The 25,555-nt window shown below is 42.9% G+C and overlaps 1 protein-coding gene across 2 annotated transcripts in view; it reads left to right on the top strand.

Moving 5' to 3' along the window:
• APBA1 (amyloid beta precursor protein binding family A member 1) overlaps window positions 1–25,555 on the top strand; it is a 431,170-nt gene that overhangs the window by 98,247 nt on the left and 307,368 nt on the right. For both annotated transcript variants that reach the window (XM_069228781.1, XM_069228790.1), the window contains exon 2: window positions 11,008–11,081. The gene's annotated coding sequence lies outside the window, so the exon portion shown is untranslated. The remainder of the gene's footprint in view (window positions 1–11,007; window positions 11,082–25,555) is intronic.

Below are 25,555 nucleotides of genomic sequence, written 5' to 3'. Positions count from 1 at the left end.
ATAAACTGAAAATGAAAAGTAATACAATTTCACATAAGGGAGCCGATTTAAAGTGCCACGCCATGAGAAAAAAAAAAACTAGCGTGATTGCTCTGTGTAAAACCTTGAATATGCAAAGGAGTGCTAGGATAAACAATAGAGTTAGACTGGTTGTCATGAAAAGTGCTCGATTACAGCCCCGTGAGATTACGCTGCCTACGAAATAAAAATAAAAAGTAGTCCAGAAACCATACGTAAAACATGGAGTCTCCTATGTTTGCAGTAGTTGGCTGGTGCTGTCGAGGAGCGCTAAAAACCGGAAAATGCACGACGTATGCATGCATTTCACTAATGAAATCTAGTAAATTTTAAAAAGCAATCCCACGAACCAACGAAAGTGATGGGCGTGGTTACAAGCTCACAGAGAGATTACAACAGGGGTCAGATCGCTTGCGCGCTCGACCCTAAAAAGGTCCCTATTGGTGCACCCCAAAAATAGGAGTGCATTTGTAGAGCACACCTATTCCTAAGGGGCATGTGTGTGCTCTATTGCAATTGAAAAAAAAGCACCTTGAGGTGCTTTTTTAGGTCAAGCGTGCAAGCGCTCTCGCCTCTTGTACTCTCTCTGTGGGCTTTTATCTACTCCCACCGATCACTATCATTCGTTCATAGGCTTGCCTTTCAAAAATCCTTTGTTAACATTGATTAATGCTTTACGTTTGTCCCTCCTTAGGCTAGTTTGGTTACCGTCTTGGTACTGTTACATGGATAATTGCACAATTGCTGATACGTTTGACTACGAGCGAACTTCTTTTTCCTTTTGTGTCTCTCCTTCGCACACATGCTCATGGCGGCCGTGGCGCTTTGAATCGGCTCCCTTATGTCAACTGTTTTACTTTTCATTTTCAATTTATGTGACAAGAAAAGTCCAGTCAGGAATTTACAATGCTAATAGTTCAAATTAGAGCAAATGTGAGACCCATTGCATTGCAAAAGCTTGTTTAAACTGCGCCTGGTTACCACCGACTTCAAGTTGGTGGTAATTGTATCTCTGACATGCCCAAATCGCATTTTGGAAATTCATGGTACATCAGAATAGGAAACACAAACAGGAAATACCTATTTGCATTTCCTATTCTGGGAATCACAAATTGCGATTTCTACTGGGTACTGGGTAGAAATTGCAATTTGCGATTCCTTAAAGGGCTTTCTACATTAGAAAAGCCCAGTTTGCATTTCTTAACGGCCTGAAATACCAATTCGGACCGTTAGGAAACAGGCGTTGTACATCTAGCCCTAAGTTATTTGCAATGTTTTTGCTCACAGCACTTTGGTGGTAGGCATCTATTATCGCTAAGAGTCAACCTCATCCAGCATTACGTTGACTTCCCGTAGTGCCATTTTTTATTTTTCAGTCCTCTCAAATCAGTTTAGCAATCTTAAGGTCTAGAATGGGTCTCAATGTAAGGTCTTCTTTTATGATGCATAGTATATGAATGATGTCGTTCACATAGTGCATGACAGGGCTGTGAGCGATGGTTAGTATACCTAACTATAATTTGTGAATTTCTGTTGTTTTTGAGATTGTGTTACGGAACCATAACTGCACTTCAACTCTGGTTTGTTCAGCAAATTTCTGAGTTTTTAATGTATGTTAAGGTAGTATAACCAAAGCTAACATAACTTCACTTTGACCTTTGTTTTGTGCAGGGCGAAAACTCTCTCTCCCTCTCAGTCCCTATCCCTCTCCCTTTTCATCTTCCTCTCCCTCTCCCTTCGCCTCTCTCTCCACCGCCCCTCTCTCTCTCTCCACCCCTCACCCAACCACCCTCCTGGCCCCACCTTTGTTGGTGGTCGCCAGCAAGTAGTTTTAGTTAGGACCTAGTTTCAATAGGGAAAGCAGTTTTTGATTTGTGAATAATTTTGGCGCCGCTTGACAACTTCACAAATTTTTCAACTAGTTTCCAAACAGCAGTTTAAGTGAGTGGCAAAGTTTTGAGGTGATTCGTCAAGCGGGGGCCAAGAAAAATTGAGGGTGCCAAAACATTTTTTTCCCATGCAATTTCTCATAGGGATGTCAAACACCTCACATATTACATCACTCAACATGTTAAATTGACATTGTTGATGACAAAACTGATAACATCACAGATATGTGCATACACACGCACACACATAGACACACCAAAATGTTAATATTTTGAAGTTATGGAAAGGGGATGGACAGCAATATAGTCTTGCTTTAACTATTTTAGCCCCTCCAAAAATACATTAGGCCTTCAAAAATGCATTATGCCTTGAATTACCTAAAACCCATATCTGCTCTCACATTTTCAGCCCTCTGGTTTGGTGACTGCATTAATATCTCAATACACATTTACTCCTGTCTGCTCATCAGGAAAGGCTTTATATTTAACAGCTTCTATTTCAACAAAATGGCATTTATGAGTGCCTCACTTTTGTCGTAAGTTAAAATGATAGCACACTAGTTGTTGATTACAACTCAGTGATTATGCTGCCGTTTCTTACTAGGAAAATAACCCACAAACTGCTGGTGGTTTTGTAAGTATGTTTGACTATGCATGTCGGAATGCAGAGTCTAAAATAGACGAGGAATATATTTGAGAACTCTGAGAAAACGTGACTTCATTTGACTTTTTAGAGCACAAATCATACTTTTTGTGACAAAAAGAAGCCCCTCATTTCTTAATTTATTGCAGTATCCTGTGCAGGAAATGCTTTCAGTTTTACAACTTTGATTCTGATGTGGCACAAATGTTATTGCTAACCCGGACATCACAGTGATCATCTATGTGTGGCAATCTATGCATTTTGATTATTGGAGTACTAATAGATTCATTGTAGAGTGGTACACCGAAAGCCTATATTAAAGTATATGCATTCACTGTAGGGTAGAGAACTAAGCTGTGGTGGTATAGCCTTTAAACTCCAAGTTTAACAAGCATATGTGATTCTTCATGATGTTAATTGATAGCGTGCACTAAAACAGTAATGATTTTCAGAAGAGTAATGTTTAAAATGTTACATGCAAAAGTTGGATTGCAGCTCTGCGTCATACTTGAAACAATGTATAGAGTCATTTTGTTTTAAATCTGTTGTCAAATGAACACTGACAAAGCTTGTTAATGTTGAATTCATAATTTTGAAGTTGTGTGCATTTGTTTGCATAAATGAATGTGCCATTTTAATAAATTGTATTTAGCCTGAGGCCTGCAAGACCCTGTTTCCCGACAGTGCAGTAAATGTACTGTCATTCTTTCTAACATAACTTTTCTTTCAGGTTTTGTTCCCATGAGATGATATCTTGGTAATAGATGACCTATTGTTTTATACATAGTGACCCTGAGAAAGTAAGATTGAGCTCAGTACATTCAGGAAGTGTGGAAGTAAAATGCCTACATTTGTTTCAACCCGTATGAATGAGCTAAGATGGATGCCTTCTGCATGTTGGTGATGGGAATCTTTCCTGATGTTGCAGTTCCAGGTCACGTGACTGACTATGGTTGGACAGTTAAACCTTCCTTGTGGAGTGGTGGATGAGCAAATCACCTTGCACTATGGACTTTAATGCACTGTTCCCCATTTGGACTAGTAGCATTCCGCTTTTCACCCTCCTTCAGCACACTCTTCATTCTAGACCTCTTGGACTCTGAGAGGTACAGAACTCTCTACCCTTACCATTTATTCCAATGCTTTTCTGAGACTTAGAAACTTTTCTCCTGGCCCAAAGAAGAAGATTCTTGATCAAGCTTCTGACACGCTGACGCCTTCCCTTTTTACTTATTGCAAACTTTGGTTAGTCATCTTTTGACCCAGATGCCATTTTTCCAAATTCTTTTTGCCCTTTTACTTTTACTCTTTGTTCAGCCCAGCACATGCTAACTTGTGACTTACTTATCAGTAGGGATTTTCCTTGCCCTAGCTAGCTAAGCGTAGATGATTTTAAATTGCCTTAATGCTTGAAAGAACTGAACAACACCTTTTTCTGTCCATCAGATTATCCTTCTGATGTGTTGTATTGCTTTTGTTGAATGTTTAGTCCTTTTGATGTTAGTTTGTTTGAATCTTTTTCGTCACCATGGTCAACCAGTGGTGATTTTCTGTCTTTAGATCTTTGTTTTGAGAATTGTCTACATGGCTTTGAGTCTAAGCTTGTAATAAAACCCTTTAACCTTATTTGAAACTGGAGTTTTCCTTGTGTGGCCCAATGGGTCATACAGTTAGTATAAATTAATTTGTTGTGAAATTTTGCTGCCTTATGCTTCCACACACTTATGCTTGGTGCAAAGATTTATTGACCTGGTTGTAAAGCTTAACCCTAAGCAAAATATGCTTTATCAATTCCATCAAGATGGAGTTCAGGTGTGACACATTTTTGTCACAAATTCAACATGTTAGCTCTCTAGTTGCTAATTAGAACTTTGTGGTGAAGCTGCAGGTAATCTCTAGAAAGTTAACTAACAAGCTGCTTGCTGTTGGTGTTGAAAGTACATATTTCTGTCTGCATGTCGGAACGTTCTATTGGTATGGATGACAAGGATATTTGATAACTTGTTGAAAACGTGTCTTCATGCTATTGCCTTAGAGCCCTAATTTAATTTTTATAACACAACCCCTTAATTTTGTTAATTTCTTAAGGAAAAGATTTAAGTTTTACAGCTTTGATTCCCTCAAGAGAGCATCGGGTGTGCCATAGTTTTGTCATAAATACAGAATGTTAGGGCTGTAATTGTTCATTAGACTACTGTGGGAAGCTACAGTAAAACACAAAATGAGGATCATGTCCTCTAGTACTGTAATGGCTGGCAAAACATTTTACCCATGTTGTGGCCAGCCAATCAAGGAGGGTTCCCTTGGGGTCAGGGTGTGTTCACCTTGCCCCTTTATATGTTTTTTAATTCATTTTGAGGACGTGGTCCCTAAGTCCTGTAATGACTGCTACAACATGGAATTCAAGTTGTGGCCTCCCAGTCTGAATTGACTTGGTCCCCTTTAAAGTAACCAGTCTCAAAATATCGGGGCATCAAAAGACCACCCAGGCACCTCTTTAAACACAGATTTAGAAAAGCATGCTTTCTGAGTTAATTTATCATTCTCTGCCAAATTTGATGTACTTCTGTTCAGTTGATTTTTTTTTCTGTATTGATTGCCAAAATTACCAATTGAAATTAACATGCAAAATCAACATTTTGGGACTCCCTCTTTTTTCTTGGCCCCCATTTGATAGACTGGCGCAAACAAGAAACAAAGGTGGAAGAACCCTTTTAAAAAAAAAAAAAAAAAAAAAAATTTTAAAAAACGTTTTGTTAACATTCGTTCTATGATGATAAAGTTGTTAGTAAAATATAAAACATTTTCCCTATAAAATTCTGACCTTACAATAAATGCACAGTTGACTGCCAATATATGTAGATATTTTTTGATTTGTCTATAATTATTTGACCGCATGGAAGAATTTTAACCAAATTTGCAGTTGCTTAGCGAAGTTAGCTATAGTTCCCCATGTCAACTTGCATGCAGATGGTGGTGGAGGCGGGAGTTGAAATAACATGCCAAATTACTTAACGCCAAGCAAGTCATGAAAGTAGAACTTCACTCAAAGTTTGCTTTTGCAGGTTTGATGTAACCCTAGAAAGTAGTCTTTAGAGAGATTACAATTTAAAACCGTTGCTGAACATGTTTGAAATATTAACACTACTGTTGATCTGTGCGGTTTGTGATTAACAGGTTCTTCACAAAGCCAGCAATAAATACATAAGTAAAAAAGGATCCTATTGGATGATGGAACATTTCCTCTCATTTGCTGCCATTTTATATGTTGGTGATTCGCAAATCATTAGAAAGCTACTGTGCATCCAGGGCAGGCTTGAAACCTGGTTACCCCAAATCTGGGCCAGTCTTTTTAACTGATGCATCATCTATCGAGAATATGGATTCTGAACTCCAAGCTGGTAAAAAGATCAGGATAGGTTTAAGAAGGTTTCTGATCCCTAGGCATGACAGTTGTTCAGGATTCATTGTTCTGAACTGTGAATAAAACAAGTAAAATAAAACAAAATAGTCAGGCCAAAGGCCAAGTTCTGTCTGCCAAACCTTCTTCACAGCAGTGGTTGGTCATCTGTGGCAATGTCTTAACGATTGTCAGTCCCTGTGGCCAATCATTGCTGTGCATGGAGAGGGCCACCATAAGGTTGGCTGCGCACAAGGCCTGGCATTTGGCTTTCCAGACAACCTCCACTGTGCACTGCTGAAAGCTGTGGTGGGTTGGTTGTGACAATGCCTTCTGGTCAATCTCTGCTGCACACATTTGAAGGTCATGCACAACGAGAATTGGCACCCTACATCAGGTTAGGTGTAGGGCCTCATTGCAGCCCTGCAGCCAAACCCACCATACAGGGCGGAAGCTTATGTCAATCGGGTTTTGGAATTGGAATGTAAGGTACATCATAAAAAGGCAAGTACATTAATTGAGAAAAAAACAGCTGAAAACTGAGTTATGGGTCTGTCTGAAACAAACAAAACCACTGAAATCTTTCAGTTGTGGATAGCTATTCACACAATCCTGTCATATCTTGCACTCTTACATTCTCAAGACACTAATTTGCCAATGGTACAGAAACACAGGAAAGAGCTATTAAAAAAAAAAGCTATTAAGAGAACAACATGGAGAGCGTTGTATGTGTTGGTAACCATAACATATTTCCATAATCATTTAAGTGGTTTTGCATGTTAGAGCCATCCATACCTCAGATTTTAACTTGAGTTTTTATGCCATGGCAGTCAACAATAATGCGGCCTAATATATTTGAAAGCAGCTGTACTATGAAATTCATATTTACACATATACAACTATGGTGCAGAGGTCAAATTCGAATTTATTAACACAGTTTAGTAGTGCTTCCCAAACTTATTAGACCCACAGCACAATTTGTAGAACAACAAACTTTTGCAATCCACCTCGGGCATGAAGAGGGTGATTTTTTTTAATGCAACTGATGCATTGTGTGGTAGCGCACTGTAATTTACTGACCGCACATTTTTCATCGAAATGATTGCTAAATTGCACAGGCATACAGTTTTATTGATGAACTATAGCGCATAGAAACAATTTGTGGAAATCGTGTTTCAGTGAATATATTTTGTTTGTGCATCACCATGTAAAGTGTCTATTTGTTTTGATCCTATTAAAATCTTTATTTTAGTCACACTTCACAGTTACACAAAAGATATGCTTCATTTGTGCTTTCCTAAATGCTGTGTACAGTTCATTTACAGGTATTCACATTGAATTAGGTGTTACAAAAAGTAACATCCTATAGCCTTTCCTTTCACGCTCCCTGAACCCCAGCAGTATTGGCACATAATTCACTTTACTTTTTTATCTCTGAGTAAAAGTTTGAGGAGTTAGTAAACGTCAATCACCAATCAAAAAATAAATAAGCAGCGATTTGTCAGAATACTTAGACTGGCATTTTACCCTCGTCTTTAAAGCGCAACAAATGTGACGATAAATATAGAATTTAAAATCATCTTTAGTTATTGCTTGGACTTTCACGACCACCCAACAATCAGCTCCAGACCCACAGTTGGAAAATCACTGCTATTCACAATAATTGACATAAGAAAAACATTGTTACTGCCTCAAAGATTTCAGGTGGCAATTATGTTACACTGGAGAACAGCTCTGTTGATAGTCATGAGGTTTCCTCTGAATAATTTTACCTTGCAGCACAAATTCAACCGCTTGCATCCTGGTTTTGGTTAAATATCTTTTGTTAAAACAAATGCATATGAATAGATGCCATGGCTTCAACAATATATGCAGATAAGGAGAGCATAAAATGCTACTTATTACTGTTTTTGAGGGGGAGGTGGAAAAGCATCATGACTCCCTTAAGATTTTGCCTCTTGTGTGTCATGGCTCCTCCCCACACTCAACAATGGTAATAAACAGCATATTACACTCTGCGCATCTGCATCCTGTATATGTTGTAAAATGCAGGGACTGTAAATAATAGCTTGACTGTAGCTAACTCAGAGAAGAGATAACCTCTTTCTGATTCACATTTCTTTCAATAATTGTCCTAGGTATGTTTTAGGTTTGATATGAGCAAGATTCAGTAGAAAGCAATGCAGCCACCTTAGCTGTGTTGGACCATTTAACCTAAGAGACTTGAGTAAAGGTTTCAAAGGCATGGTTGAGGAAGGAATTTTTCTGATGGGAAGAATTAAATGTGAATTTCTGGGGAATATTAACAGTAGTGAGATGTTTATTCTTACTCGAGTCTGCAAAACATAATGTATCTCTGTAGCTATAAAGGAAGCACAGTAAGAAAATTAATAAAGTTGTTAGTTTCACATGGTGAGAAAAGAAAGCAAGGTAGAATCTCAAGGCTTGTGCACCAAAATGATGTAGGTTCTGGTGGATAGGTGCTTGTATCTTTTATTGTTATATTCATTTGATTTGAGTAATTTACAATATCTGTTTTAAGCTAGAAGGTATAATTTGCTGGAGTAGTGTTCTATTTAGCTCTCAATATTAATGTAATCAAAAGATGCTTCATGCAGTAACATATGTACCTGGAAACAGCCTTCCAAGATAACATATTACGTTTTCTGAGAATGCCTGAATTTGTTGCTACTCTGCTCTTCAAACTGACAGTATTCTCTTTTGGGAAATTATGGATATCTACAGGAACAGAAAAGATTAAACACAGGTTTTGCTGATGTCCTTCCAATTCTTAAAGTTCAAATATAGAGTTAAGAGAAAAGACCCATTGTGGTAGGAGAATCTAAAATCCAAGATGGAAACGGTTTCATTGGCTATGACAGGAGCCAAGGAGACAGATTTGAAGTAAAACAATTGGTTGTTGACAGCCTAACTTTTGATATTTTCTGGCGTACCAGAACAGTATTGGCTGCGCATATATGTCATAAACTTAAAGCCTGGCCAATTGAACTAGGAGCTAACCTAGTCTACTCTTTGTAGCCATCCATTTGTACTGTGTCTTCTAAAATGAATTTGAATCTTCACCATATTTATTAGTAATCTGTATTACAGATCTATTGGACTATGGCTAAGATGAGCAAACATAATGTCTATGACCCTAACTTATGTGGGTCGTGGAAGAAATAAATGTATTTCATGCCCATTCTAAATATGGCTGTCTTACTTCTTTAGTCCACTTGCAATAGGATTGTGTTTAATGATGTTTCACTTTTCTCTATTGTTCCAGAATGCTCTATTTTGCATTCATTATGGTTGGGATCTTAATGTGTAAACTTTGGTAATCCTGACACATTTCTTACTGTAGAGGTTTGGATTATATACCTTCTCTTCTTCTTCTCAAAATGTTAGGCAATGATGTGTAATAGGAGCAACTGAAACGATCTTTTAAGAGTACATTTTGGAATCCTTTAATGATTGTTATGCTTAGTAGTGTTATTTTTTTAACCTTTTCTTGCACCTGGTCTTAGTGCTCCTTATTTGATAATTACAAATGCTACTAAATAATCAATGTAGAGCTAGTACGTCCTGCTTTTAATACCAAGGGCTAACTTATTGACTTTGCCATTATTTTTCTGTCACAAGAATGCTGCTGAAAATCCATGTTGCCTCATCAGTCATTTTGTAGTAGCTTTTATTATGCTTTGCGAAAAATCATCGCAAGATGGTTGCCAGCGGCGCATGTAAATAGTGGGAAAGATCGGGTGGAAAGGGGAGAAGTTACCACAGGGGCTACTTAATGTCCTTGGAAAGCATGTAAACTTTCCCAAAATGCATTCTTTTTTACGGCAGCCCACCCAACTCAACCAAACACATATAATCATGCCGTCTTACTTTGCCTCATGGGTCGAAAACCTGTTAGTGCCTAGAAGAAATACAATATAAAGCAATCAATGATTCCTGGTAATGCTAAAAAGCATATATTGTTGCACCATATCTTGATGAATCTGCATGGTATTATAAACCTGCAATAAAAACCATGACAAGCAGACAGAGGCACATATGAAGGACATCATAACCCTGACGTAAAACATGACTAATTAAATGCTTGCTCGATGGCCCTAATGGGGAAGGAGGACGCATCCTGTAGATCAAACATGTGGAAGGCATGCGATCTACAGATGTATTACAGTGCAAACGTGTGAAGGTGAGTACACTGGCATCAGAAGTGTGAAAGTAAGGTCTCACCCTAAGTGTTACTGGCTACTTGCCTCTGTTAGGAAGGTGAGACCAATATGCCCTTGTAGTTACACTCTGTATTTGAAAAATACATTTTTTGCAGATTTTGGGATGTTTTGGAAAGTACGATTCAGAACACTTTTATTGCATCAACATGTTTCCTTCAATCTCTTTCTTCAAATAAGGTAGGGGGTTTTAATGTACACGTGTTAAGGTTGAAAGAATGGCTTAGTTCTAGGACATAACAATCCTTCACTCTGAAACGGTTACATTTAGTTTCTTTGTTATCTATGCTGGAAAAAACATTACTGAATGATAATTCTTTAACAGGAGTGTTTCCTTGTGACCCACCTTCGACAGCACTTACAACTACAGACATAAGGTTTGATAAGGACATTATTATTTTAGTCTTAATGCTCATTGATGAAGCACAATCTAAAGGAGAAGCACTATGCCACTGGGAATCCAAATTTGCATTCTGCCGCTTCACACCTGAGAAGTTTTTTTTTTTTTGTGGAATCATACCCAACGGGCAGTTTATGTAAATTTACAGACTCTGCTTGAAAAGGAGCATTAGAAGACGAGCAGCATCTTAATGAAAGACATGAAAAGGCAAGAAACGTCTTAACGACAAACATGAAAAATGGTTATGCTTTAAATTGATGGGTCAAAGGCAAACTAGAACGGCCCTTGTCAGTCATGACATAAAATACTATATCGGATGCAAATATGGAGGTGTTGCATTGCTTAATCTTGTGATTTTTTTTAACAAAGACATCCGTTTTGAATCTAAAGAGTGTTATTGTTTTTTTCAATTCAAGGTGATGTGAAGTTCACACAAAAAATGAACAGAAAGATTTTCAAGAGCTATAGCTGTACGTAGAAGCCAAGTCAGGTAAGGGTGATATGTTTCATAGGTTTTTTCAAATAATATATAAGTAGAAATCTGTTGTTTTAAATGACTAAGAATGATTTAGCCTTAAATGAGTATTCCTGAAAAACGTCTCTCTTATCTTCACTCTTGGAGACAAGATGTGAGAGCAGAAAACTTCTTAACATTTGGATTAATGTCAGCATTGTTTCTTGGGTTAGGCAGTACAGCCACTATATGCCTGAATCAGTAAAATCCTAGTATTGTGCACTGTGTAGCCTTCATTATATTAATTATTATTACTAGTTTTAATAATTTATTATATATTTATTTGATGTTCCTTAATAAATATCCCTGTGTAGTAATTATGTAGCCTCCACCTTGACTTTTCCTCTCATTCAACTTGAAAGTCAAATTGAAGTCCCTTTATTTTGATAGATAATGCTCTGAAACGTCAAGCCCTTGATTACTTAGCAAAGTTGCTGCTCTAGTTTCTGCTGGTTTGCAACAGGAGTTCAGCCTTCTACATCAGATTATTTCACCAGTCGCATATTATTTATATTTAGTGGTAGACCACCTTCATCCATAAGAATCTTCCCTTTGGGAGTCACTGTCACAGCGTCTCTCCCTCGATAAAAACTTCAGAACGCACCCCCATGTCAGAACATCCATCCATTGGGTTTAACCAGTTCTGTGCCGCACCTGTTCTCGTACGTGTAGGACGACTCCAAGCGTCTTTGCACACGAGGCAGGAAATCCCTCTGTTGTTTACAGAAAAGGTATTTCCTTTTTTTTTTCCTCGGGAGCTGGGGAAGAGCTTCCCCAGCAGCCCAAGGATTTTTTTTTTGTTTTCAATATAATTACGATTGGTGCACGTCATTACATTGAAAGTGAAATGAGCAGATCGGCTCATTTCACTTTCATGCTTCTGTGCACAGGGGCATATCTCAGCCCTCCAGAGCATCAAAGCACGTGGGAGAGGTATCGTTGGAAATGGGAGAACTTCCCATTTCTAATGGTACCTTTGCCTAGTGGATGCCTGCTTGGGGAATGCCACAAGAGGGCGATCCCCAATCAGGAATCCACTCCACTATACACCAGAGGGGGAGGGAGCAGCCCCTTGGGCAAGGGCTTGTGCTCGTCACAAAAAACATTTAAATATTCCAGTCTTGCTGCCCCCTAGCACCAGGGAACTGATGGGGCAATTACCCCCATCTTGCCCCCTTCTGGAAGCAGAAAGCCCACTAGACACCAGGGAAAACTTTTTTTTTTCAATTGTAGGGGTGGGGGCTGCCCCTACCATCATAAACATGGGAAAACAGGCTTTCTACTCCGTTAGGGGGGCAGATAGGAGATAGGGGCAATTACCTCCATCTACCCCGGGTGGCCAAAAAGTCCACTAAGCATCAGGAGTTATTTTTTTCTTTTAATTGTAGGAGTAGGGGCTGCCCAGCAGGGGTGTAACCCTGCCCAAACACCCACAAAAAGGGACATAGTCTGTCTGCCCCCGAGGAGGGTAGATGGGGCAATTACTCCCATTTGCCCCCCAGGGAGGCAGAAAGCCCACTGGTTACCAGGGATTACTTTTTAAAAAAAAAATTATTGTAGGGGTGGTGGCTTTTATGTATTGGTGGGGGGGAAGGGAGGCATCAAACTTGAAAACCCCCCCAAAAAATTAGGGGATGGTGATCCTACGAGTGTATCTTAGGAGCCAGCAGGGGTACCCTCCCTGGACTCCCTCAGAAGTGCAGGGACCACGCTAGCTCAGAGTTTAATGGGATCATAAAAAAGCCCATTAGACACCAGGGATGACTTCTTCTTCTTTTTCTTTTAATTGTTGGGGTGGCCATGCCCCCACCCTCAAAAAATGGGGAAACAGTAATTACCCCCGGGTTGCCCCCGGAGGGGGTGGGGGCAGAGAGCCCACTGTATGGCAACAATATATATATTTCAAATAAAATAAAAAATGTTTGAGTTTTGCAAGCTTTTATGGGTAAAACAGCCTGGTGAGAGTCATGCGAGTCACCCCATTCCTGCACTCCCCCAAATGTCTGAATTTAAAAAATTTACAGGATTGTTTGGTTTCCGTAGGTTCCGGCTGAGGTAGGGCTCAAAATCCACACACATTGCGAAAAGTGTCAGTTTTCAGTGGAAAAATGTGATCTGTCCATATTGGGTTTTAGGGCCTTTCTTGTACTGGATACTAGCCCTACCCACACAAGTGTGGCACCATTTTTATTGGAGGCTAGGGGGAACACAGAATAATAGAACACGTATTATTACCAATTGTATTTCTCTGCATTTGTGCCTTCCAAATGTAAGTCAGTGTGTAAGAAAGACGACATTTTGAGAAATTACCTCTAATTCACATGGTAGTGTGTATACCCACAAATCCAAAATGGGCAAATAATCATTGCTTCTAAACTCCACATCTTGTGTCCATTTTAGAAATACATAGGATTCCTTGAAACCTATTTTTCACTCTTTATATGTTACCATGTGACTTTCTCTATACCCGGTACTCAGTAAAAAACCACTGCAAGGTGCAGCTCAGTTATTGGCTCTGGGTACCGTAAGTTCTTGGAAAACCCAAAAACCCTATATATCCATGCAACTAGAAGGGTCTAGGAGATGTAATAGTTTATGGCTTTTGTAAATCAGCCATCATGACCGGAAGTTACACATGAAAATTTTGTCACAAATGGCTGTTTCTTTTCTACTGATTTTCAATATGTTTTTATTTCAATACTTACGGCCTCATTATGAGGCTGGCGGTCGTAGGACCGCCAGCCCGCAGTGGTGGCTAGACCTCCGCAATCAAGATGGTCTGACCGTCAAATTACAATCTGGGCAGGCAGACCTACCTAAAGACTGCCGTTCCGACCAGGAACATGGTTCAAGACGTGGTGACAGTCGTGGGGGTTGTACTCAGCCAGGGTGAATTTTGCGCCGACTTGCTGATTACAGCCCGTCTCTTTCAGCCTTTTCATGGTGGGAATCCTGCCATGAAAAGGCTGGCGGAAAGCCAGTGCCGGGTGCCACAGGTGGGGGGACTCCTGCTCAGCACCGTCAGAATGCACCCTGTCTGCTTCTCGTATTACTGTCCTATATCGTAGCATTGTTCCCGCCAGACTGACTGTCGGAATGCGTATTACAATGTTCTTGCTGGTCATTCCAGGGGGAACCTTGTAATAAGCTTGCCGTAGACATCACCTCCATGGCGGTGGCATCTTCCCTGTGAGTTTGGCAGTCCCGCAGTGGGACCACCAAACTCATAATGAGGCCCTTCGTTTTCTTGGGAAAAGCTTGATGGATCTAAAGAAATGAGCCCTTGCTGAATTTAGAACTTCGTCTAGTTTGCAAAAATGTTTAGCTTTCTGGCATCCACTATGAGTTGCACAGCTGTTTCCACCAGAAACTGGAAAGATGTTGAAAGCACAAGGAATAGGAAAAAATAGCTATTTCTCAGTAAAATGCCAAAATTGTGTTAAAAAATGTGGTTTTCTTAATAAAGTTTGCCTGTTCCTGAAACTTGGAAAGGTGGTGATTTTAGCACTGCAAACCTTTTGTTGATACCATTTGTGGTGAAAAAACAAACACTGTCTTCTGCAGCACTTTTTTCCCATTTTTCCCCAAAAGAAAACATAATTCGGCTATGTTTTAGCTATTCCTTCAGAATCCACAAACCCTGGGTACCTTTAGAATCCCCAGGATGTTGGGGAAAAAAAGATGCAAATTTGCAGTGGATAACTTATATTAAAATAATTAAACATTATTATAATTTTTTTTAAATATGCATGATCCACGCTCTTTGCTTCAGGCATATTAACCATCTGCGCTGCCTTAGATTAGTCAAAACTCCCACTAGACAAAATGTCTGTCTCTCTCCAGCAGATACATTAATCACCAGAGTTACTCAACACTTTTATTTTTGTCTGAAAACTGCTGGACATACAAGGAACTTTGCAGTGCTTTTAAAATTGCTGCACAAATGAAGTATCAAATATAAAAACACTCACATGTTTCTGCTGAGAGACCCCAGATGGAGAAGTACCTTCCTGCTGGCCCAAGGCCTTGAGATGCCTGCAGACCCCCTGGAAATGTCACGGACCCCAGGGGGTTCACTGACACAGGTTGGAAACCACTGCCTTAGGCTATTGCACAAAATGTCCAGGATTGGGGATGATGTCTTTAATGACGGAGGGGAGGTGGTCATCCTACTGACATTCCTGATAGAAATGATAGCCCACATATCCGAGGTGTCATTTTGCATAGAAAAGGATAAGACTAAAATTCCAGCCAAATTCAGAGGATTTGGTGCATATATCTTCTCCCTCAATTTGACGGTTAAATTCTTGTATATTTTTCCCTCTAGGAAGCCCATTGATCGGTTTAACATTGCCACCCAATTGACCCCCGTTTAACATTGAAACCAAATACATTTTTGAGATGATAGACTACCCAGGTATTGCAAAAAGGTGTTGATTGGGGTGTGGCTTGGCTGCAACCAAGGTAACCGCGCATTAATCTAGCCATGAGGCGGCTGCCACTTTAATCCCCTTAATCCATTATAATCTCCGCGACCTGGGGCAGTTGACACATTTAGACACGTCAGAGCCTGCCAACTCAATGAAGAACTGGTGGTGCCTTGCTGTGCAGCTGCCAGAAAACTGATGGAACAGTGAACAACGACGGACCAAGGCTGGAAAGTGCTGAGGTCTGAGGTACCATTTGCCGAATTGGATCCGCAGTTGAGTGCACCACCTCCCCCTCTTCCAGCTCGGTGGCAGAGCTGGTGGCTCGGGGTGTGGACCTGAATGGCGATTTAACCCGTTGCTAGGCAGCGTCCAGAGTAATTGGAGAGCCCTGCAGCCTAGATGGAGTGGGCTGCCCACCCACTCGTCATACTGGTGGAGGTGCTTAGGGTAGGCCTGGAGGGCCGTACTGGGGTGGCTGAAGACCCCACTCTTTAGAGCCCACCACTCCCTGCCTAGGCAGGAAGAGTCACTCGGTGACAACCCGACTGGCTGGAGACGGAGGATCCTGATGAGATGGCCTGGAAACGAGGTTATAGGTAGTAAAGAGAAGCTGCACAACAGAGGCTGAGGGCCCCACGCAAGAGACCGAAGGTGAAGGCCTAAATACTCTGCATATGGTACGAGGGCAAACCCTGACACAGAGCGGCTGAGACCAGTTGGGCCCTTGGGTGTGCATTTGAGCCACAGTTTAAGTTAACTGCCATGGTAAGTGCTCCCCCACCCCCGGATGCATATCTACCGGGAACTTGGAGAGGCCTACTGTGACAGTGGGATATAGCTTGGGAAGAAGTGAGGACTCTTTACCCACTTAAATGCTGGCAGTAGGGAGCGCCACAGACATCACAGAGCGGTGCAGAAAGGACGGGATAGGCATCAAAAGGAAGACATTGACATGGGGAATCCCAAAGGCCCCTCCCTCCCCCCAAGCCAATAAGATGTATGCAATTCTGAAGGGGGGCTTGGAGGCTCAGAGAGGAGATGGGGCGTGCTGATAAACCTTCCCTGGGGGCCATAATGGCAGCGATTCAGGACCTTAGGGGCCCGCTGTATCCCAAAATGGATGAGGTCACTATAGATGTGGCCCTACTTCGCACTGATATACAGAAAATAAGTGTCAAGATAAAAACTGCAGAGACCTACATTGCCCAACTCCAGTGTACTACTAAAAAACTGGAATCCCAGATGCAGACCGTCCCTCAACAATCCACAGCTATGGAGACCAAACTAGAGGACCAGGTGGGTAGGTTGATGTGCAACAACACCTGAGTGGTGGGGGTCCCAGGAAGGAGCGGAGGGCCAAAGTGTTGACTTGTTCGTTGAAGACCTTGTCACAATTATGCAACTTAAGCAACTCTTCAAATTCTTCTCAGTTGAGCGAGCACATAGAGCGCCCATACCTCCAGCGAAATAAGGAGCCCCCCTAAAACTATCATAGCTTGAATCTTCAACAATCGAGATCGCAATGCAATACTCCAAGCAGCACGGGTCTGTGGGGACCTAAAGTACAAAAACGCCACCATTTGCCTATTCCCAGCAGGTCCAACAGCAAAGATGCAGCTTTGAATCCGTGAAGAAAGAACTAAAGACTTGTGAACTCAAATATATGATGTTATACCCTGCTGTTCTGCTTTCCTTCTTATCTCGTAATCAGAGCTTACAGAACATATCAAGAATGCACTTCTGAGTTCAAAGAAGACTTTTATTGTTGTTAATTCTTCCCCACCCACAAGTTCGTAAGAGACGAATTAATAGATTTCAAGCACACGTTCAATGAAAACAAAATATATCACAGTTTGCAATATACACAGCAGGTTATATTTATAAGATATTGAATGCAAAACAAATACTTCACCGTGTGAGAAACTGTTTACAGCTTCATCTTTCTGGGGTCTGCAAGTTGATGACTCCAGTCAACTGCGAGAAAGACATTATCTACCCACACGGGAGACTGGCAACTGGCACCAAGTTCCAGCCTGAAGTCAGGCAGACTCAAATCTAATTCTCTGAAGCCCCGTGTCATCCGTTACAAAAGCGTGCCCCCTCCTCTCAGACTCGGGAAAACTATGCAAGCCTTTGGAGACTGGCCAGATCTCCTAGACTGCTCCTCTTCCCAAGCCTGAGCCGAAACGAACAACACCAAATGTACCCTCTCTTATCAGGTCTAGTCTAGTGTGAGAAGAAAACAGCTTGGTTCATCTTGTGGCAAAACACAGCTTGGAAAAATACAGCTTGGATTCTCAACTGCAATGTCTAACTCCACGTTAAAGGCAATAGGCAGCTAACCTAAATATCAAATGCAATGTCAAATGTCATGTCAAAGCTAATAGGCAGCTGAGCTGAATACAAAATGTAAGGTCTAATATCATGTCAAAGGCAATAGGCAGCTGAGTTGAATACAAAATGCAATGTCTAATATCATGTCAAAGCCAATAGGCAGCTGAGCTGAATACAAAATGTAATATCTAATAGCATGTCAAAGCCAATAGGCAGCTAGACTGAATACAGCATGTCAAAGCCAATAGGCAGAATACAGAATGTAATGGCTAATGCAATGTCAAAGCCAATAGGCAGCTAGATTGAATACAGCATGTCAAAGCCAATAGGCAGAATACAGAATGTAATGGCTAATGCAATGTCAAAGCCAATAGGCGGCTAAACTGGATACAGAAGTTAATGGCTAATGCCATGTCAAAGCCAATAGGCGGCTAGGCTGAACAAAACATACAATGTGCTACTGGTGAACATTGAGCAACTAATATGCGCAGTGGGGAAACACAAAGTCATTGGTCAAACTTAATCAATAGCATCACACCTGCCAAGCTGCGGGTGATAGCGAAGGGTAAAACATGGCATTTCCTTACTCTGGAGGCTGCCTGGGAGTGGCTGGAGGGCTGGCAGACACAGCTGAAACGCCGTCCTAAAGACACCAAGGTGAACGGCGATGGAAGGGCCTCTGTGAAATATTCTGTATTGGCAGAGGCCACTAAAGGAAAACTCTGGACTGCCGAGACTGAAGGCAATGGGGTATGGCCTGGTGTGGGAAGGCAAGGAATGGGGGAGTACTTGAATACAATCCTCTCAAAGGGATTCGGATCTCAGCCTGGCAAAGAGCAATCCTGGGGGAGATAACATAGAGCTGAGTAATTGCTTAGTTGTGAAATAACATGCCTCGGGTACTGTCAAAACTTAATGCAAATATTGGGGAGAACCAATGAGTCTAATATGTGCAGCGAGTGGCTGATTGCTGTCCCGCCAGCCACCCCACAGTTTAATTGAATTCTCTTTGCATGTAATATGCGGGCGACAGGCACTCTGCAGGTTGGGGGAGGTGGGCGGTTCATAGCCTACATAGCAGGGTTGCATGGTGGGGGGTAAATATTTGTTGGGTATTTTTACGATTGATTGTGTTTTAGAATTGAAGTTGTTTATCTGCTCACTTCCTATATGACCTAACCGGAGTAGGTTCACCTGAGGAGAAACCGGGGGACTGAGAGGGACAGGGTTGCCCACTAATTTGATACACTTCACTGCAAATGGGTAACCGGTATGTGTTATACATTGAAAATATGGACTTGGAATGTGAACAGATTGGGGAGCAAGCTGAAGCTCACAGTTGTGCTCCAGTATTTGCGTAAGCATGCCCCAGACTAGAGCCTTCTTCAGGAAACACATCTTAAGTGAAACCAATCCAGGGCCCTAGACAGACTTGGATACAAAGTCATTGCTCGTGCTGGCTACACAACTGACTCTAGGTAGGGGTGGGTATTCTTTGCAAGATGGCGGTACTGTTTATTTCAACTCTAACCTTGGCTGACCCTCTGGGTCGATATATGGCACTCACTGGCAGCTGGGATGGGCTGACGATCAATATCTGTTCTCGCTGCATACTTAATAAATTGCATCCCCAGACCCTTGCATCTTTGGAAGCCACACTACTTCAACTACCAGAGGGACGAGTACTACTCTGGGGAGAGGTGAATGACGTACTTGACCCCGAAGCAGACTGTACGAGTAGGGCACACAAGGGGCGGTCTTCGGGCCCTATGAGTGACTTTGTTGGTGCCAAGGGGCTGATAGATATCTGGCGGGCATACAGTCTAACAGCACAGCAGTACACGCACAGAAGTCTGGCCAGACTGGACTACATCTTCACTCAGTCATCCACACTCGATTCGGTGCTGCCATCATTAAGGCAAGAGGGATCTCGGATCACTGCCCAGTTGAGGTACAACTAATTAGCCCCAGTGGAATCGGTGACTTACTTTCCAGACTATACTCTTGGCACGAGAGGGACAGAACGTATTGGGGCAAATTACGCTACTAAGTTGACCGTTATTTCCGTGAAAATGTAGGCACAGTGGAGTCACACGTTGTGTTATGGGAGGCTTTTAACCCCTTCGCTGCCAGGCCTTTTCCCCCTCCTGTGCCAGGCCCTTTTTTGCCTATTTGGGGCAGTTCGCGCTTAGGCCCTCATAACTTTTTGTCCACATAAGCTAACCAAGCCAAATTTGCGTCCTTTTTTTCCAGCATCCTAGGGATTCTAAAGGTACCCAGACTTTGTGGGTTCCCCTGAAGGAGGCCAAGAAATTGGCCAAAATACAGTGAAAATTTCGTTTTTTTCAAAAAAATTGGAAAAAGGGGCTGCAGAAGAAGGCTTGTGGTTTTTCCCCTGAAAACGGCATCAACAAAGGGTCTGCGGTGCTAAACTCAGCAGCTTCCCAGCTTTCAGGAACAGGCAGACTTGAATCCGAAAACCCAATTTTTCAACACAATTTTGGCATTTTACTGGGGCATACCCCATTTGTGCAATTTTTTGTGCTTTCAGCCTCCTTCCAGTCAGTGACAGGAATGGTCATGAAACCAATGCTGGATCCCAGAAACCTAAACATTTCTGAAAAGTAGACAAAATTCTGAATTCAGCAAGGGGTCATTTGTGTAGATCCTACAAGGGTTTCCTACAGAAAATAACAGCTGAAAAAGAAAAATATTGAAATTGAGGTGAAAAAACCATCATTGTTTCTCTACGTTTTACTCTGTAACTTTTCCCTGCAATGTCAGATTATCGAAAGCAATATACCGTTACGTCTGCTGGACTCCTCTGGTTGCGGGGATATATAGGGTTTGTAGGTTCATCAAGAACCCGAGGAACCCAGAGCCAATAAATGAGCTGCACCCTGCAGTGCGTTTTCATTCTATACCGGGTATACAGCAATTCATTGGCTGAAATATAAGGAGTAAAAAATTGCTATCAAGAAAACCTTTGCATTTCCAAAAAGGGCACAAGATAAGGTGTTGAGGAGCAGTGGTTATTTGCACATCTCTGAATTCCGGGGTGACCATAGTAGCACGTGAATTACAGGGAATTTCTCAAATAGATGTCTTTTTTACACACACTCCTATATTTGGAAGGAAAAAATTTAGAGAAAGACAAGGGGCAATAGTACTTGTTTTGCTAATCTATGTTCCCCCAAGTCTCCCGATAAAAATGGTACCTCACTTGTGTGGGTAGGCCTAGCACCCGCGACAGGATATGCCCCAAAACACAACGTGGACACATCACAGAAAACAGAGCTGTTTTTAGCAAAGTGACTACCTGTAGATTTTGGCCTCTAGCTCAGCCGCCACCTAGGGAAACCTACCAAACCTGTGCATTTCTGAAAACTAGAGACCTAGGGGAATCCAAGGAGGGGTGACTTGTGTGGCTCGGACCAGGTTCTGTTACCCAGAATCCTTTGCAAACCTCAAAATTTGGCTAAAAAAACACATGTTCCTCACATTTCTGTGGCAGAAAGTTCTGGAATCTGAGAGGAGCCACAAATTTCCTTCCACCCAGCGTTCCCCCACGTCTCCCGATAAAAATGATACCTCACTTGTGTGGGTAGGCCTAGCACCCGCGACAGGATATGCCCCAAAACACAACGTGGACACATCACAGAAAACAGAGCTGTTTTTAGCAAAGTGACTACCTGTAGATTTTGGCCTCTAGCTCAGCCGCCACCTAGGGAAACCTACCAAACCTGTACATTTCTGAAAACTAGAGACCTAGGGGAATCCAAGGAGGGGTGACTTGTGTGGCTCGGACCAGGTTCTGTTACCCAGAATCCTTTGCAAACCTCAAAATTTGGCTAAAAAAACACATGTTCCTCACATTTCTGTGGCAGAAAGTTCTGGAATCTGAGAGGAGCCACAAATTTCCTTCCACCCAGCGTTCCCCCACGTCTCCCGATAAAAATGATACCTCACTTGTGTGGGTAGGCCTAGCGCCCGCGACAGGATATGCCCCAAAACACAACGTGGACATATCACAGAAAACAGAGCTGTTTTTAGCAAAGTGACTACCTGTAGATTTTGGCCTCTAGCTCAGCCGCCACCTAGGGAAACCTACCAAACCTGTGCATTTCTGAAAACTAGAGACCTAGGGGAATCCAAGGAGGGGTGACTTGCGGGGCTCGGACCAGGTTCTGTTACCCAGAATCCTTTGCAAATCTCAAAATTTGGCTAAAAAAACACATGTTCCTCACATTTCTGTGGCAGAAAGTTCTGGAATCTGAGAGGAGCCACAAATTTCCTTCCACCCAGCGTTCCCCCACGTCTCCCGATAAAAATGATACCTCACTTGTGTGGGTAGGCCTAGCGCCCGCGACAGGATATGCCCCAAAACACAACGTGGACACATCACAGAAAACAGAGCTGTTTTTAGCAAAGTGACTACCTGGAGATTTTGGCCTCTAGCTCAGCCGCCACCTAGGGAAACCTACCAAACCTGTACATTTCTGAAAACTAGAGACCTAGGGGAATCCAAGGAGGGGTGACTTGTGTGGCTCGGACCAGGTTCTGTTACCCAGAATCCTTTGCAAACCTCAAAATTTGGCTAAAAAAACACATGTTCCTCACATTTCTGTGGCAGAAAGTTCTGGAATCTGAGAGGAGCCACAAATTTCCTTCCACCCAGCGTTCCCCCACGTCTCCCGATAAAAATGATACCTCACTTGTGTGGGTAGGCCTAGCGCCCGCGACAGGATATGCCCCAAAACACAACGTGGACATATCACAGAAAACAGAGCTGTTTTTAGCAAAGTGACTACCTGTAGATTTTGGCCTCTAGCTCAGCCGCCACCTAGGGAAACCTACCAAACCTGTGCATTTCTGAAAACTAGAGACCTAGGGGAATCCAAGGAGGGGTGACTTGCGGGGCTCGGACCAGGTTCTGTTACCCAGAATCCTTTGCAAATCTCAGAATTTGGCTAAAAAAACACATGTTCCTCACATTTCTGTGGCAGAAAGTTCTGGAATCTGAGAGGAGCCACAAATTTCCTTCCACCCAGCGTTCCCCCACGTCTCCCGATAAAAATGATACCTCACTTGTGTGGGTAGGCCTAGCGCCCGCGACAGGATATGCCCCAAAACACAACGTGGACACATCATAGAAAACTGAGCTGTTTTTAGCAAAGTGACTACCTGGAGATTTTGGCCTCTAGCTCAGCCGCCACCTAGGGAAACCTACTAAACCTGTACATTTCTGAAAACTAGAGACCTAGGGGAATCCAAGGAGGGGTGACTTGTGTGGCTCGGACCAGGTTCTGTTACCCAGAATCCTTTGCAAACCTCAAAATTTGGCTAAAAAAACACATGTCCCTCACATTTCTGTGGCAGAAAGTTCTGGAATCTGAGAGGAGCTACAAATTTCCTTCCACCCAGCGTTCCCCCAAGTCTCCCGATAAAAATGATACCTCACTTGCGTGGGTAGGCCTAGCGCCGGCGACCGGAAACACCCCAAAGCGCAACGTGGACACATCCTAAATTTTGGAAAAAAACAGAGGTGTTTTTTGCGAAGTGCCTACCTGTAGATTTTGGCCTCTAGCTCAGCCGGCACCTAGGGAAACCTACCAAACCTGTGCATTTCTGAAAACTAGAGACCTAGGGGAATCCAAGGAGGGGTGACTTGCGGGGCTCGGACCAGGTTCTGTTACCCAGAATCCTTTGCAAACCTCAAAATTTGGCTAAAAATACACATGTTACTCACATTTCTGTGGCAGAAAGTTCTGGAATCTGAGAGGAGCCACAAATTTCCTTCTACCCAGCGTTCCCCCAAGTCTCCCGATAAAAATGATACCTCACTTGCGTGGGTAGGCCTAGCGCCGGCGACAGGAAACACCCCAAAGCGCAACGTGGACACATCCTAAATTTTGGAAAAAAACAGAGGTGTTTTTTGCGAAGTGCCTACCTGTAGATTTTGGCCTCTAGCTCAGCCGGCACCTAGGGAAACCTACCAAAACTGTGCATTTCTGAAAACTAGAGACCTAGGGGAATCCAAGGAGGGGTGACTTGCGGGGCTCGGACCAGGTTCTGTTACCCAGAATCCTTTGCAAACCTCAAAATTTGGCTAAAAAAACACATGTCCCTCACATTTCTGTGGCAGAAAGTTCTGGAATCTGAGAGGAGCTACAAATTTCCTTCCACCCAGCGTTCCCCCAAGTCTCCCGATAAAAATGATACCTCACTTGCGTGGGTAGGCCTAGCGCCGGCGACAGGAAACACCCCAAAGCGCAACGTGGACACATCCTAAATTTTGGAAAAAAACAGAGGTGTTTTTTGCGAAGTGCCTACCTGTAAGATTTTGGCCTCTAGCTCAGCCGGCACCTAGGGAAACCTACCAAACCTGTGCATTTCTGAAAACTAGAGACCTAGGGGAATCCAAGGAGGGGTGACTTGCGGGGCTCGGACCAGGTTCTGTTACCCAGAATCCTTTGCAAACCTCAAAATTTGGCTAAAAATACACGTTACTCACATTTCTGTGGCAGAAAGTTCTAGAATCTGAGAGGAGCCACAAATTTCCTTCTACCCAGCGTTCCCCCAAGTCTCCCGATAAAAATGATACCTCACTTGTGTGGGTAGGGACTAGCGCCCACGAAAGGAAAGGGCCCAAAACACAACGTGGACACATCACATTTTTTTTATAAAAAGCAGTGCCTACCTGTGGATTTTGGCCTGTAGCTCAGCCGACACCTGAGGAAACCTAGCAAACCAGTGCATTTTTGAAAACTAGAAACCCAGGGGAATCCAAGATGGGGTGACTTGCGGGGCTCTGACCAGGTTATGTTACCCAGAATCCTTTGCAAACATCAAATTTGGCCCAAAAAACACTTTTTCCTCTCATTTCGGTGACAGAAAGTTCTGGAATCTGAGAGGAGCCACAAATTTCCTTCCACCCAGCGTTCCCCTAAGTCTCTCGATAAAAATGGTACATCACTTCTGTGGGTAGGCCGAGCGCCCACAAAAGGAAATGGCCCAAACACAACATGGACACAACATATTTTTTCGCAGAAAACAGAGGTGTTTTTTGCAAGGTGCCTACCTGTGGTGTTTGGCCTGTAGCTCAGCCGGCCCCAGGGGGGGGGGGGGCAGAAATGCCCTAAAATAAATTTGCCCCCCCAACCCCCACCCTCCCCCGCCGGGAGCGACCCTTGCCTACGGGGTCGCTCCCCCTGCGTGACATTGGCACCAAAAAAACAATCCCCGGTGCCTAGTGGTTTCTGCCCCCTTGGGGGCAGGTTGACCTAAACTCAGCCAATCTGCCCCCAAGGGGGGGCAGAAATGGCCTAAATACAATTTGTCCCCCAGGGGAGCGACTTTTGCCTCATGGGTCGCTCCCCATCTCTAAAAAAAAAAAAAAAAACAAAGAAAAAAAAGAAAAATTCCCCTGGCGCCTAGAGGTTTCTGCCCCCCACCACCCGGGGCAGATCGGCCTAATAATAGGCCGATCTGCCCCCCGGGGGGGCAGAAATGGCCTAAAATAAATTTGCCCCCCCAACCCCCACCCCCCCCCCCCCGGGAGCGACCCTTGCCTACGGGGTCGCTCCCCCTGCGTGACATTGGCGCCAAAAAACAAATCCCCGGTGCCTAGTGGTTTCTGCCCCCTTGGGGGCAGATTGACCTAAAATTGGCCAATCTGCCCCCAGG

This window comes from Pleurodeles waltl, chromosome 1_1, assembly GCF_031143425.1.
Source record: "Pleurodeles waltl isolate 20211129_DDA chromosome 1_1, aPleWal1.hap1.20221129, whole genome shotgun sequence".
Lineage (NCBI taxonomy): Eukaryota > Metazoa > Chordata > Amphibia > Caudata > Salamandridae > Pleurodeles > Pleurodeles waltl.
This window is presented reverse-complemented; position numbering and strand designations above follow the sequence as displayed.